At 36.2% G+C, this 13,979-nt stretch overlaps 1 long non-coding RNA gene across 1 annotated transcript; it reads right to left on the bottom strand.

Moving 5' to 3' along the window:
• Positions 1–535: 535 nt before the first annotated feature.
• LOC309662468 lies at positions 536–9,189 on the bottom strand. Its single transcript, XR_014264713.1, has 2 exons — positions 8,262–9,189; positions 536–8,208 (listed from the first exon to the last, which is right to left on the bottom strand). It is a non-coding gene; the product is annotated as an uncharacterized lncRNA (long non-coding RNA).
• Positions 9,190–13,979: the final 4,790 nt, after the last annotated feature.

A 13,979-nucleotide genomic window follows, 5' to 3' on the forward strand; every position in this document is an offset into this window, starting at 1 on the left:
TTGGCATGTGGGATCCTCCCAGACAAGGGCTCGAACCCGTGTCCCCTGCATTGGCAGGCAGATTCTCAACCACTGCACCACCAGGAAGGCCCCTAAAGCTTGTGTTTCTTTATTTTCTGTTTGGATGATCTGTCCATTGGTGTAGGTGAGGTGTTAAAGTCCCCCACTATTTCTGTGTTACTGTCGATTTCCTCTTTTATAGCGGTTAGCAGTTTCCTTATGTATTGAGGTGTTCCTATGTTGGGTGCATATATATTTATAATCGTTATATCTTCTTCTTGGATTGATCCCTTGATCATTATGTAGTGTCCTTCCTTATCTCTTGTAACATCTTTATTTTAAAGTCTATTTTATCTGATATGAGTATTGCTACTCCAGCTTTCTTCTGATGTCCATTTGCATGGAATATCTTTTTCCATCCCCTCACTTTCAGTCTGTATGTGTCCCTAGGTCTGAAGTGGGTCTCTTTTGATAGCACATATATAGGTCTTGTTTTTGTATCCATTCAGCAAGCCTGTGTCTTTTGGTTGGAGCATTTAATCCATTCACCTTTAAGGTAATTATCGATATGTATGTTCCTATTACCATTTTCTTTATTGTTTTGGGTTTGTGTTTGTAGGTCCTTTTCTTCTCGTGTGTTTCCCACTTAGAGAAGTTCCTTTAGCATTTGGTGTAGAGCTGGTTTGGTGGTGCTGAATCCTCTTACCTTTTGCTTGTTTGTAAATCTTTTGATTTCTCCATCGAAGCTGAATGAGATCCTTGCCAGGTAGAGTAATCTTGGTTTTAGCTTCTTCCCTTTCATCACTTTAAATATATCATGCCACTCCCTTCAGGGTTTTACAGTTTCTGCTGAGAAATCAGCTGTTAATCTTATGGGAGTTCCCTTTTAGATTATTCATCATTTTTCCCTTGTTTCTTTCAATAATTTTTCATTGTCTTTAATTTTTGCCAATTTGATTACTATGTGTCTCGGCACATATCTTCTTGGGTTTATCCTGCCTGGGACTCTCTGCACTTCCTGGACTTGGGTGGCTATTTCCTTTCTCATGTTAGGGAAGTTTTTGACTATAATCTCTTCAAGTATTTTCTCGGGTCCTTTCTCTCTCTCTTCTTCTTCTTGGACCCCTATAATGCGAATGTTGTTGCGTTTAATGTGTCCCAGAGGTCTCTCAGTCTGTCTTCATTTCTCTTCTTTTTTGTTTATTCTGTTCCGTGGCAGTGAATTCCACCATTCTGTCTTCCAGTTCACTTATCCGTTCTTCTGCCTTACTTATTCTGCTTTTGATTCCTTCTTGTGTATTTTTCGTTTCAGTTATTGTATTGTTCACCTCTGTTTGTTTGTTCTTTAATTCTTCTAGGTTATTGTTCTTTAATTCTTCTAGGTCTTTTTTAAACATTTCTTGCATCTTCTCGATCTTTGCCTCCATTCTTTTTCCAAGGTCCTGGATCATCTTCCGTATTATTCTGAATTCTTTTTCTGGAACATTGCCTATCTCCACTTCATTTCGTTGTTTTTCTGGGGTTTTATCTTGTTCCTTCATCTGGTACCTAGCCTGCCTTTGCATTTTGTCTATCTTTCTTGAATGTGGTTTTTGTTCCACAGGCTGCAGGACTGTAGTTCTTCCTGCTTCTGCTATCTGCCCTCTGGTGGATGAGGCTATCTAAGAGGCTTGTGCAAGTTTCCTGATGGGAGGGACTGCACAAATTTATCTTTTTAAATAACATTTATTTCCCCATCTCATCTTGGATGTTGTGTTTTATCACAATGATAACCCTGCATTGTCGTATGGTACTTAAAATGACTTGATATTTATAACTGTTATGGTCAAGATATATTCTAATGTCCAAAGCAGCAGTATTCATTAATGTGTGGATACTAAAATATCCATAAGTTGTTCTTCTCTCTCTTAATTTTAAAATTATAAAATATTGTAATTTCAATAAGAAAGAATTCAGCATGACAATTATTCTATCCCTATTTTAATACAGAGTAATTGATTTTTCTCTGTCAGGTAGAACACATTTACATAACTGGATCAAAATGAGAACAAGATTAATAATATGCTATATCTGTGGTCATATCCTAACTGCACATTCTAAAAATTAACTTTCCATTTGTAGTTGTCTTAAAAAAAATAAAGCTCTTCCTGCCATTTGGATGATTAAATCCTTCAGTGATTGCAGTTAGAATAGCTCTCATATATTTACTCTCCAGCTCACAATGATCCCCCTTTTTGAGGGAATTGCTCTCTCATCCACAGGCATGAGAGCCTAGGAGTTATGTCACATAATCTCTGGCTCCACAGCCAAGTTACATAAGTTTTCATACCAGCTCTTCTACTTAAGTGTTATATAATCTTGAACAAAGATCTTAACCTTACTGGTCTTAGTTCCCTTTCTCCAAATTGAGGATGATAATTATAATACTTCCTCACTGAACTGCTGGGTGGACTAAATAATAAATACAATACTGATTCTCTAATGTAACTAAATAATACTGATACAAGTACTGCTTTTAAGAGAGTATCTGACATATGATTATTACTTTATAGAAATCCACGGGTCCACTTCCCCATCTTCATCCCAGGATGGAATTAATTTGACTGTTTCATGCTGAGTTAAGCAGATGATCTCCTGGGAATATGGAATTTATACTGAGAGAACAGGTTAGTGTCTGTTCATAACTTGAATTGGAACAAGTGAACTTGGGAGTTGTAGTTGTGGCTATGCTTAATTTTGCTGTTGTTGTTGAGGCCCAGCTGTAGTTATTTCTTGACTTTGAGTTTTAGGGAATACTTATGGGTTTTTATATTTAGTGTTTACACTTTTCCTTGACCTGATTTCTTTTTCTTTCAATGAAAGAGACTTTACTAATACAATATGTATGAGTTACATCTCTTGATTGTAAAGAACATTTTCACTATTTTCAGAATGCTAAGGTGACTAGATTGATCTGTTCAACATTAATCTTCTATCAACAACATTTTAGTTTTGAATTGTGGGCAGCAGAGAACAAAATCAGATAGAATGCTAAGTAGTTCACTCAAGGCAGACCCACCTCAAAGCTACCTCCTTCCTGAAGACATCCTTAAATACAGGCACAGAATGGTTCCTCTTCAGCTCTCGAAACAGTGGATCTCAGATATTTAGCTGTTCTATCCATTAAAGGAAAGAGATTGAGTCCATCACAGAATTTCCCATGTTACCATCTATATCACCATCTTTTTTCTTTCATAATAAAGAATTATGTTCACCTCAAAAAAATCAGGAAGGACATTTACCTTAGAATTAAGTCCTTTCAATTAAATATTTAACTTTATGAAAAATTTCTATATATTTTCCTTATTTCATGATCAACTGGCACTAAAGCCCTGGTCTGATGGCATGTTTCATTCTTCACTTTTAGTACCTGTCATTTCACAGTATTATATTTATTAATGTGTCTTTCTCTGTCTTCCATTAAGTGTTATTCTCCTGAGGAAAAAAACTGTTGCTCTTATTTATCTTTATCTTCCCCATTATACCCAGGCAGCCCCTAGTACATGTCTGATATACAGTCAGTGCTCAGTAATAAGTTGCTAGGTTGTGCCATGCATGTGACCCAGGAGCAATTGATTAAAAAAAAAAGAATTCAGTGCATGGTTGAGTGAGAAATAGGTGAAAATAAAGTTTGGGCAAACCAAGATTTCTTTTACCTACAATGTCCCAATCTTTACTGTAGAGACTACCAACTAGTTCCACAATGATACACACTTAAAACAGAGTCTTATTTCACCAATTATCTTTGCTTTATGGATCCAGTGATTACCCAGGGGATATTTTGAGGGCCATCCCTAATTACCTAGTTTTCATTTTTAAAGGCATCCCTATTTTTCTAGCTTAAACAATTTCAACAGCTCTGGGGTAGACAATAATAAGTGTCTTAGAAATAAATTATAAGCTAAAGGCATTGTTAAGCCATTTGCATTTAAGACTCATTTGCTGAAATTATCAGGCTGTGTTATAACAGATTGTGGCTGAGGCACCTGCTGCTTAAGACTTTCAAAATCTACTTTGACTTAGAAATGATTTCTAAAGTAAGCAGGAGTATTTCTCTACTAACAATGTGAACTGAGTATAAACTTACTAGCTCTGTTGACCTGTCATAAAAGATAATGTTCTTGTATCTAAGACTAAGTGAGGCATTTAACGCAGCAGAAGGAACCACACACTTCTACCTTCCTGCTGGAGACACAGCGTATGGCAGAAAGGTGGAGTTCTGGTCCTAGCAGTATCAATTCTCAGAGTCTGGGCAACTTTCTGGTTTGGCAAAGAATTAGTCTCAGAGGTCTTCAGGAAGCTGACTTCTGGGGCTGCCACAAACTAAGAGACAACCCCATTCTTTTTTGGGCAAGCGGAGACTCTTATCAAGAGTCAGAGTTTTTACATACTGTGAACACACTCTCTAGCTCTGTCTCCAACACCTTAAATGCTTCCCACAGGCATATATTTCAAGCAACAGATCCAACACAGGTAGTCTCTGCACCAGCTCCAAAGAAATACTCTCACATAACGAAATCAATTGAATTAATCTCACTTGACCACTCAGTTATTGCCAATACACATGTTAAATCATCACTTCAAGGTAATTTGTTTTATGATTACTTGGCATAGTAAAATTAATCACCTGGAAGCATTACAAAGTAGATTTCACTTTTTGCCAGACACAAAAAGTGGTTTCCAAGATATCATGTCACATGGGCTCTCCCCATCCTCCTCTAGTGTGTATTCTTACCAGTCTTTTCTCCCACTGCCAACCCAGCCCCTTTTAGTATGCTCACTATGGTCTAGCATATGGGTATTCGGTTGCCTGGGTTCCCCCAGCTCTGTGCTTCCTCAGGTCTTCATTAATTCTCTTCATTGGTTAACTCTTCAAGTCGCTGACCCCTATTCATCATTCTGGACTCAGCCTTAAAGGTGCTTCTTCAGAGAAAACTCCCCCAACTTCCAAGATTAGGTACTTCAGTTACATGAAAATGCTCTCATTTTAATTACAAGATAACTTACTTAATTGCTGCTTCTCTCACAATATTACAAGCTTCATGTGACTAGGGGCTTTGCCCCTGCAGCTCTTAAATCTGTGCCCTAAAAATACCACAGAGGTGGTAGCAGCAGCCCCATTCACTTCTGTAGAAATGACATCTAGAATATCATGGCAGCAATGAAATTTCCAGGATAATCCTTCAGGAACAGTAGCATTTATGTCAGATTTTATATGATTATCTTTGTGGAGCAATGGACAAGATGGTAGTAGTCCAAATTTTCCTGGGTAACATCATTAAATCAAAAGTTTGTAGAATCCTCTCTTGACAGGCACACATGCATTGCTATTCTACTGGGAAAGAATAGCAAGTCTCACTAAATTCTCAGTTGTGGATAAAAACATATGCATTCCTAGGGAATTTTGGAGATGTTTGAAGAGGCAGAATCTTTCAAAGTCCGTATGTTCCTGTAAGTCTAAGAGATGGTAGCAGTGAGCATAGGACTTTTGGGAAATTCAGGCAAAGGCGACCTTCTTTGGTGTATTTGTCTGCTACGACTGCCATAACAAAATATCACAATCACAAACTGAGTGTCTTAAACAACACAAATTTACTTTTCTCACATTTCTGGAGGCTAGAAGTCCAAGATCAAGATGTCAAAAGATTAAGTTTCTCCTGAGGCCTCTCTTCCCATCTTCCAGATGGCAACTTCTTACTGTGTGCTCACATGGCCATTTCTCTGAGCATGTGCACCCCTGATGTCTCTCCCTCTTATAAGGACACTAATTATATTGAATTAGGGCATCACCCTTAGGACATCATTTAACCTTAATTAATTCCTTATAGGCCCTATATCCAAATACAGTCACAGTGGGGGGTTAGGGCTTCTTCTATACATGAATTTGGGAGGGACACAATCCAGCCCATAAGATCTAATAAAACTCAGATTCTTGGATATCATGGGTATCTGCCCTGTCAAAGGAATAATCTTTAATGTTGCTGCATTTTGACATAAAATAAATCATATAAAGATTATTATATAATACATATTTATGCATATAATGAGTATTACACTTACAATTCTGAAAAGAATCTCAAAATAAAGTCTGCATTTTGCTGTTAAGATTACATGGTCAGGGCTTCCCTGGTGGCGCAGTGGTTGAGAGTCTGCCTGCCAATGCAGGGCACACGGGTTCGAGCCCTGGTCTGGGAAGATCCCACATGCTGTGGAGCAACTAGGCCCGTGAGCCACAATTACTGAGCCTGCGCGTCTGGAGCCTGTGCTCCGCAACAAGAGAGGCCGCGATAGTGAGAGGCCTGTGCACCGTGATGAAGAATGGCCCCCGCTTGCCACAACTGGAGAAAGCCCTTGCACAGAAACGAAGACCCAACATAGCCATAAGTAAATAAATAAATAAATAAAAATTTAAAAAAAAAAAAAGATTACATGGTCAAGAGATGGGATCAAGATAGTGAGATAGCATGAAAAGATGCTGAACATCGCTAATTATTAGAAAAAGGCAAATCAAAACTACAATGAGGTATCACCTCACACTGGTCAGAATGGCCATCATCAAAAAGTCTATAAACAATAAATGCTGGAGAGGGTGTGGAGAAAAGGGAACCCTCCTACAATGTTGGTTGGAATGTAAACTGGTACCACCACTATGGAGAAAAGTATGGAGGTTTCTTAAAAAACTAAAAATAGAACTATCAATGCGACCCAGCAATCCTACTCCTGGGCATATATCCAGAGAAAACTATAATTCGAAAAGATACATGCACCTCTATGCTCATCCCAGCACTATTCCCAAGAGCCAAGACATAGAAGCAACCTAAATGTCCATCAACAGAGGAATGGATAAAGATGTGGTACATATATACAATGTCTTCAGTCGGCCAAAAAGTTTGTTCGGTTAGTGAATACACTGTTCAATAAAGTTCTTTGTGAAAATGAAAAATGTGTCTTTTATTGTTACTTAAAACCAAAAGAATTTTTTTGTCAATCCAATAATATTACTCAGCCATAAAGAAAGTGAAATAATGCCATTTGCAGCAACATGAATGGATCTAGAGATTATCATACTAAGTGAAGTGAGTTACACAGAGAAAGACAAATATCATATGATATCACCTATATGTGGAATCTAAAAAAATGATACAAATGAACTTATTTACAAAACAGAAACAGACTCACAGACTTTAAAAACAAACTTATGGTTACCAGAGGGGAAATGGTGAGGCGGGGGATGAAATAGGAGTTTGGAATTAACATATACACACTACTACATATAAAATAAATATTCAACAAGGACTTACTGTATAGCACAGGGAACTCTACTCAGTATTCTATATATGGGAAAAGAATCTAAAAAAGAATTGATATATGTATATGTATAACTGAATCACTGCTGTACACCTGAAACTAATACAATATTGTAAATCAACTATACTCCAATAAAAAATAAAAATTAAATTTAAAAAAAAGATGGTGAAGTAGGAAGATCCTAAGCTCACCTCCTTCCATGAACACACAAAAGCCACAACAAGATATAGAGCAACTCACTCTGAGAAGAACCTAAAGAGTAGCCAAACGTCTCCTCTACAATTAAGGATATAAAGGAAAACAACACATTGAGATGGATAAAGGGAGCAGAGACACCATCTAGTCAGGACCCAAACCCCAGTGTGGTGACCTACAAACAGGAGGGGACATCACAACCATCGAGGTCCTCCCCAAGGACCAAGGGGTTTGAACCCCCACATCAAACACCCCAGGTCTGAGGACAGGCACATGGAAGATAAGTTCCCATAACTGGCTTTGAAATCCAATGGGGCTTCAGTCTGGGAGAGCCAGAGGGCTGTACTAAATTGAGACTCTGCTCTTAAAGGGCTCATGCACAAACTCACTCCAAGTCCAAGTGCAGAGGCAGCAATTAGAAAGCTGGAAACAAAAAACAACCCAATTCAAAAATGAACAGAAGACCTATATAGACACTTCTCCAAAGAAGAAATACAGATGGCCAATAGGCACATGAAAAGATGCTCAACATCACTGATTATTAGAGAAATGCAAATCAAAAGTACCATGAGGTACCACCTCAAACCAGTCAGAATGACCACTATTAAAAAGCCTACAAATAACAAATGCTGGAGAGGGTGTGGAGAAATGGGAACCCTCCTATACCTACAAATAACAAATGCTGGAGAGGGTGTGGGGAAATGGGGACCCTCCTATACTGTTGGTGGGAATGTAAGTTGGTACAGCCACTGTGGAAAACAGTATGGTGGTTCCTCAGAAAACTAAAAATAGAATTACCATATGATCCAGCAATCCCACTCCTGGACAAAACTAAAATTCAAAAAGATACATGCACCCATATGTTCACAGCAGCACTATTCACAATAGCCAAGACATGGAAACAACCTAAATGTCCATCAACAGATGAATGGATAAAGAAGACGTGGTACATATACACAATGCAATACTACTCAGCCATAAAAAAGAATGAAATAATGCCATATGCAGCAGCATGGATGCAACTAGAGATTATCATACTAATTGAAGTCAGTCAGAAAGAGAAAGACAAATATGATATCACTTATATGTGAAACCTAAAATATGACAAAAATGAACCTATCTACAAAACAGAATCAGAGTTCCAGACATAGAGAAAGGACTTGTGGTTGCCAAGTGGGGGGTGGCGGTGGGATGGACTGGGAATTTGGGGTTAGTAGATGCAAACTATTACATATAGAACAAATAAATAACAAGGTCCTACTGTGTAGAACAGGGAACTATATTCAATATCCTGAGATAAACCACAATGGAAAAGAATATAAAAAAGAATGTATCTATATGTATAACTGAATCACTTTGCTGTACAGCAGAAGTTAACACAACATTGTAAATCAACTGTACTTCAATTAAAATATATACACACACACACACACACACACACATATATACATACACGTATGGTAGCTGAATGGATTTTAAAAATGAGACCCTTGTATAGGCCTCCTACAAGAGACTCACTTCTGATCTAAAAACACACCAAGACTAAAAGTGAAAGGATGGGAAAAGATATTTCATGCAAATGGAAACAAACAAACAAAAAAACTGGGGTAGCAATATGCATATCAGACAAAATAGACTTTAAAACAAAGACTATAACAAAGAAGAGCATTACATAATGATAAAAGAGCCAATCGAAGATGACATAATATTTGTAAGTATATATACACTCAACATAGAAGCACCTAAATATATAAAGCAAATATTAACAGACTTCAAGAGAGAAACAGACACCAATACAATGATCGTAGGGGGGTTTAATACTCCATTTACATGAATAGATAGATCATCCAGACAGAAAATCAATAAGGAAACACTGGCCTTAAATGACACCATTAAACTAGATGACCTAATAGACATCTACAAAACATTCTACCCCAAAACTGTGAATACACATTTTTATCAAGTGCACATAGAACATTCTGCAGGATAGATCACGTGCTAGGCCACAAAACAAGTCTTAGTAAATTTAAGAAGATTGAAGTCATATTAATCATCTTTTCTGGCTACAAAAGTATGCTAGAAATGAATTATAGGAAGAAACTGGAAAAAATATAAGCATGTGGAGACTAGACAACATGTGACTGAAAACCAATGTGTCAACAAATAAATCAAAGAGAAAATCCAAAAATACATGGAAACATAATGTTCCAAAATCAGTGGGATGCAGGAACAGCATTTCTAAGAGGGAAGTTTACAGAAATACAGGCCTACCTCAAGAAACAAGAAAAATCTCAATAAACAACCTAACTTTATATCTAAAGGTATTTAAAAAAGAAGACAACAAAGCTTAAAATTAGTAAAAGAAAGAAAAAAAATTAAAGCAGAAAAAATGAAATAAAGTCTAAAAAAAATAGAAAAGATCAATGAAACTAAGGGCTGATTCTCTGTAAAGACAAAATTGACAAACTTTTAGTCAGACTCATCAAGAAAAACAGAGAGAGGGCTCAAATAAATAAAATCAGAAATGAAAGAATTTACAATCAATACCACAAAAATAAAAATACAAATTATACATCAAAAAACTGGATAGCTCTTGTAGAAGAAATGAATAAATTCCTAGAAACATACAATCTTCCAAGACTGAATCAGGAAGAAATAAAAAAATCTGAACAGACCAATTTTCAGTAAAATTGATTCAGTAATCAAAAAACTCCCCCAAAAATAAAAGCCCATGACCAGAAAGTTTCACTGGTGAATTCTACCAAACATTTAAAGAAAAGTTAATATCTGTTTCTCTCAAATTATTCCAAAAAATTGAAGAGGAAGGAAAGCTTCTGAACTTATTCTACAAGACCTGCCTTAACCTAATACCAAAACCAGACAAAGACACTACAAAAGAAGAAAATTACAGTCCAATATCTTTAATGAACATGGATGCAAAAATTCTCAACAAAATATTAGCAAACTGAATGCAACAATACATTAAAAGGAACATATACCATGATCGTGTGGGATTTATTCCAGGGATACATGGATGGTTCAATATCCACAAATCAATCAATATGATATACCACATTAACAAAATGAAGGATAAAAATCACATGATCAGTCATCTCAATAGATGCAAAATAAGCATTTGACAAAATTCAACATCCATTTATGGTTTAAAAAAAAAGAACTCTCAACAAAGTGGGTATAGAGGGAACATACCTCAATATAATAAAGGCCATATATGACAAGCCAACAGTTAACATCATACTCAGCAGTAAAAACTGAACGTTTTACCTCTAAGATCAGGAACAAGACAAGAATGCCCACTCTTATCACTTTTATTCAATGTACAATAGTATTAGAAGTCCAGTCACAGCAATCAGACAAGAAAAAGAAATAAAAGGCATTTAAGTTGGAGGGGAAGAATTAAAACTGTCAACCATTTTCAGATGACATGATACTATATCTAGAAAACCCTAAAGACTCCACCCCAAAACTATTAGAAAAAGTGAGTTCAGTGAAGTTGCAGGATACAAAATAAATGTGAAGAAATCTGTTTCATTTCTATAGACTAATAATGAACTATCAGAATAAGAAATTAAGAAAACAATCCCATTTACAATTGCATCAAAAAGAATAAAATACATAAGAATAAATTTAACCAGGTAGGGGAAAGACATGTACTCTGAAAACTACAAGATGCTAAAGAAACTAAAGATGACACAAATAAATGGAAAGATGTAACGTGTTCATGGATTAGAAGAATATCGTTAAAATGTCCATACTATCCAAAGCAAACTACAGTTTCAGTGCAACTCCTATCAAAATACCCATGGGATTTTTCACAGAATGAAAACAGATAGTCTTAAAATTTGTACTGAACTATGAAAGACCCTGAAAAGTCAACACAGTCTTGAGAAAGAAGAACACAACTGGAGGTATCATGCTTCCTGATTTCAAACTATGCTACCAAGATATAGTAATCAAAGCAGTATGGTACTGGCAGAAAAACAGACACATAGATCAATGAAACAGAATAGAGAGCTCAGAAAGAAACCCATGCTTATATGGTCAATTAATCCATGGCAAAGGTGGCAGGAATATACCATGGGGAAAAGACAGTCTTTTATAAATGTTTTTGGGAAAACTGGACATGTAAAAAAATGGCCACTAGACCACTTTCTTACACTGTATGTAAAAATAAACTCAAAATGGATTAAAGACTCAAATGTAAGATCTGAAACCATTAACTCCTAGAAGAAAACATAAGCAGTATGCTCTTTGACATCAGTCTTAGCAGTAATTTTTGGATATGTCTCCTCAGACAAGGGCAACTGAAGCAAAAATAAACAAATGGAACCACATTCAACTAAAAGCTTTTACACAGCAAAGGAAACCATCAACAAAATGAGAAGGCCACCTACTGAATGGGAGAAGATATTTGAAAATATCTCCAATAAGGGATGGATGGACTTATAGGGCATTATGCTAATGAAATAAGTCAGACAGGGAAAGACAAATACTGTATGATATCACTTATATGTGGAATCCACAAAACAATTGAACAAACATAATAAAACATAAACAGACTCATAAATACAGGGAACAAACTAGGGGGTGCTAAAGGGGAGAGGGGCAGAGGGATAAGTGAAATAGGTTAAGGAGATTAAGAGATACAAACCTCCAGTTACAAAATAAATAAGTCACTGTGATATAATGTACAGCTTAGGCAATGTAGTCAATAATAATGTAATAACTTTGCTGCTAGGTGGTGACTAGACTCAGAGTAACTAAATCACTAGTGATTATTTTGTAATGTATAAAAATATCATATCACTATGTTGTACACCTGAAAGTAATATAATATTGTAAGTCAACTACAGTTAATTTTAAAAAAGAATAGTAAATCATGCTGTCACATATTTTAAATTGTATTAACCTAAAAATAAACTCCTTAAGCTTTCCCCACAAAAAAAAAAAAGAATATACAGTCCTCCCTCTGTATCCACAGAGGATTGGTTCCAAGAGTTCCTCTGGATACCAAAATCTCCTGATGCTCAAGTCCCTTACATAAGATGGTACAGTGCAAGGAATACGCTTGACCCTCAGCCCTCTGTATCCGCTGGTTTTGCATCCACAAGTTCAATTAACCACGTTTGGATCTGCCGTTGGTTGAATCAGCAGATGAGAAACCCACAAATATGGAAGATGGACTCTCTAGCCAGTAGATAGCCATATATTGCTGTTTTAGGAAAGATCTTCAGGGGAAATAATATTTCTCATGAAATAGCCTTACAAACCTACATTTATAGACACATAAATTCTGCTCTGCATCATCCACTGCATTTGAGGGAGTAAAAAGAAATTGCCAACTTCTGCACAAGACAGTTTTATGTTCTCTGCATATGAGAATTGAGACCTCTGTGAACTATTGATATGGCCCTGTATCGTGCATTTTAATATTTTTTGATATGAAAAATATAAAATCTACTATTGTTCTACATAGACATCAAAAATTGTTTACATACTGACTAGAATTATTTTCTTTCTTGTTCTGTCTTAATCTGTTATTTCAGATGGATCAGGAATAGGCTGAGAATCCAAGCTACTTGATTTGAAGACCATATAATGGAGCCCATTTTATCCACAAAAAGGTAAAAATGCTCAACCTGAACAAAGTTGCTATGTGACAAGCCTACTGTCTTTTTTGACAGTAGAAGTTCCAATCCCCTATTTAATACCATCAGAAGTCTATGAACTGTTTGAATTGAAATGAAAAACCATAATGATGACATTTATAACATCTGTCACATTAGATTTGCTTGGTCTATATATCTCTCTCTGGAAAAATCGTGATTTATACAAATTGCTTCTCACTGTAATTTATATCAGTATAAAGATGCCACCAGATATGTGGAGGATTTTATTTGCTTCAAACTGAATGTCTGTTTAATTGTATTTGCCACTAAATGAAAATACTACCCTCTGGCATATCTGTTTAGATATAATAATTTATTTTGTGGTTTTATAACTTCAACCTCTTCCTCTCCACGGTCGAAAGTGTAACTTTCTCTTTGCAAATATATGAATATGTATATGTATATGTCTATGTCTATGTCATATACATAAAGATCTTGATGTCACAAATATGGTAACTATTAATTTTATTACTCCAAGAACTTCATTGCCTAGGTATGTTTTCTCTCCCCTTGCAGAAGGAAAGAAAGAAAAAAAAAAATTTTCCTTGGCTACTGCTACACCATAGCAGTGCTTCCCAATGCCAGGGGAAAGAGGGCAATCTTGCCCTCCAAAGGATATTTGGCTACTGAAGAAATTTTGGGTTGTCACAACTGTTAAGAGGTGCTTCTAGCATCTAGTGGGCAGAGGCTAGGGATACTGCTAAACATCCTACAAGTCCCAGGACAGTCCTACACCACAAAATATCC

The sequence above is a fragment of the Balaenoptera physalus genome (assembly GCF_965194825.1).
Source record: "Balaenoptera physalus genome assembly, chromosome: 6".
NCBI classification, from domain to species: Eukaryota; Metazoa; Chordata; class Mammalia; order Artiodactyla; family Balaenopteridae; genus Balaenoptera; species Balaenoptera physalus.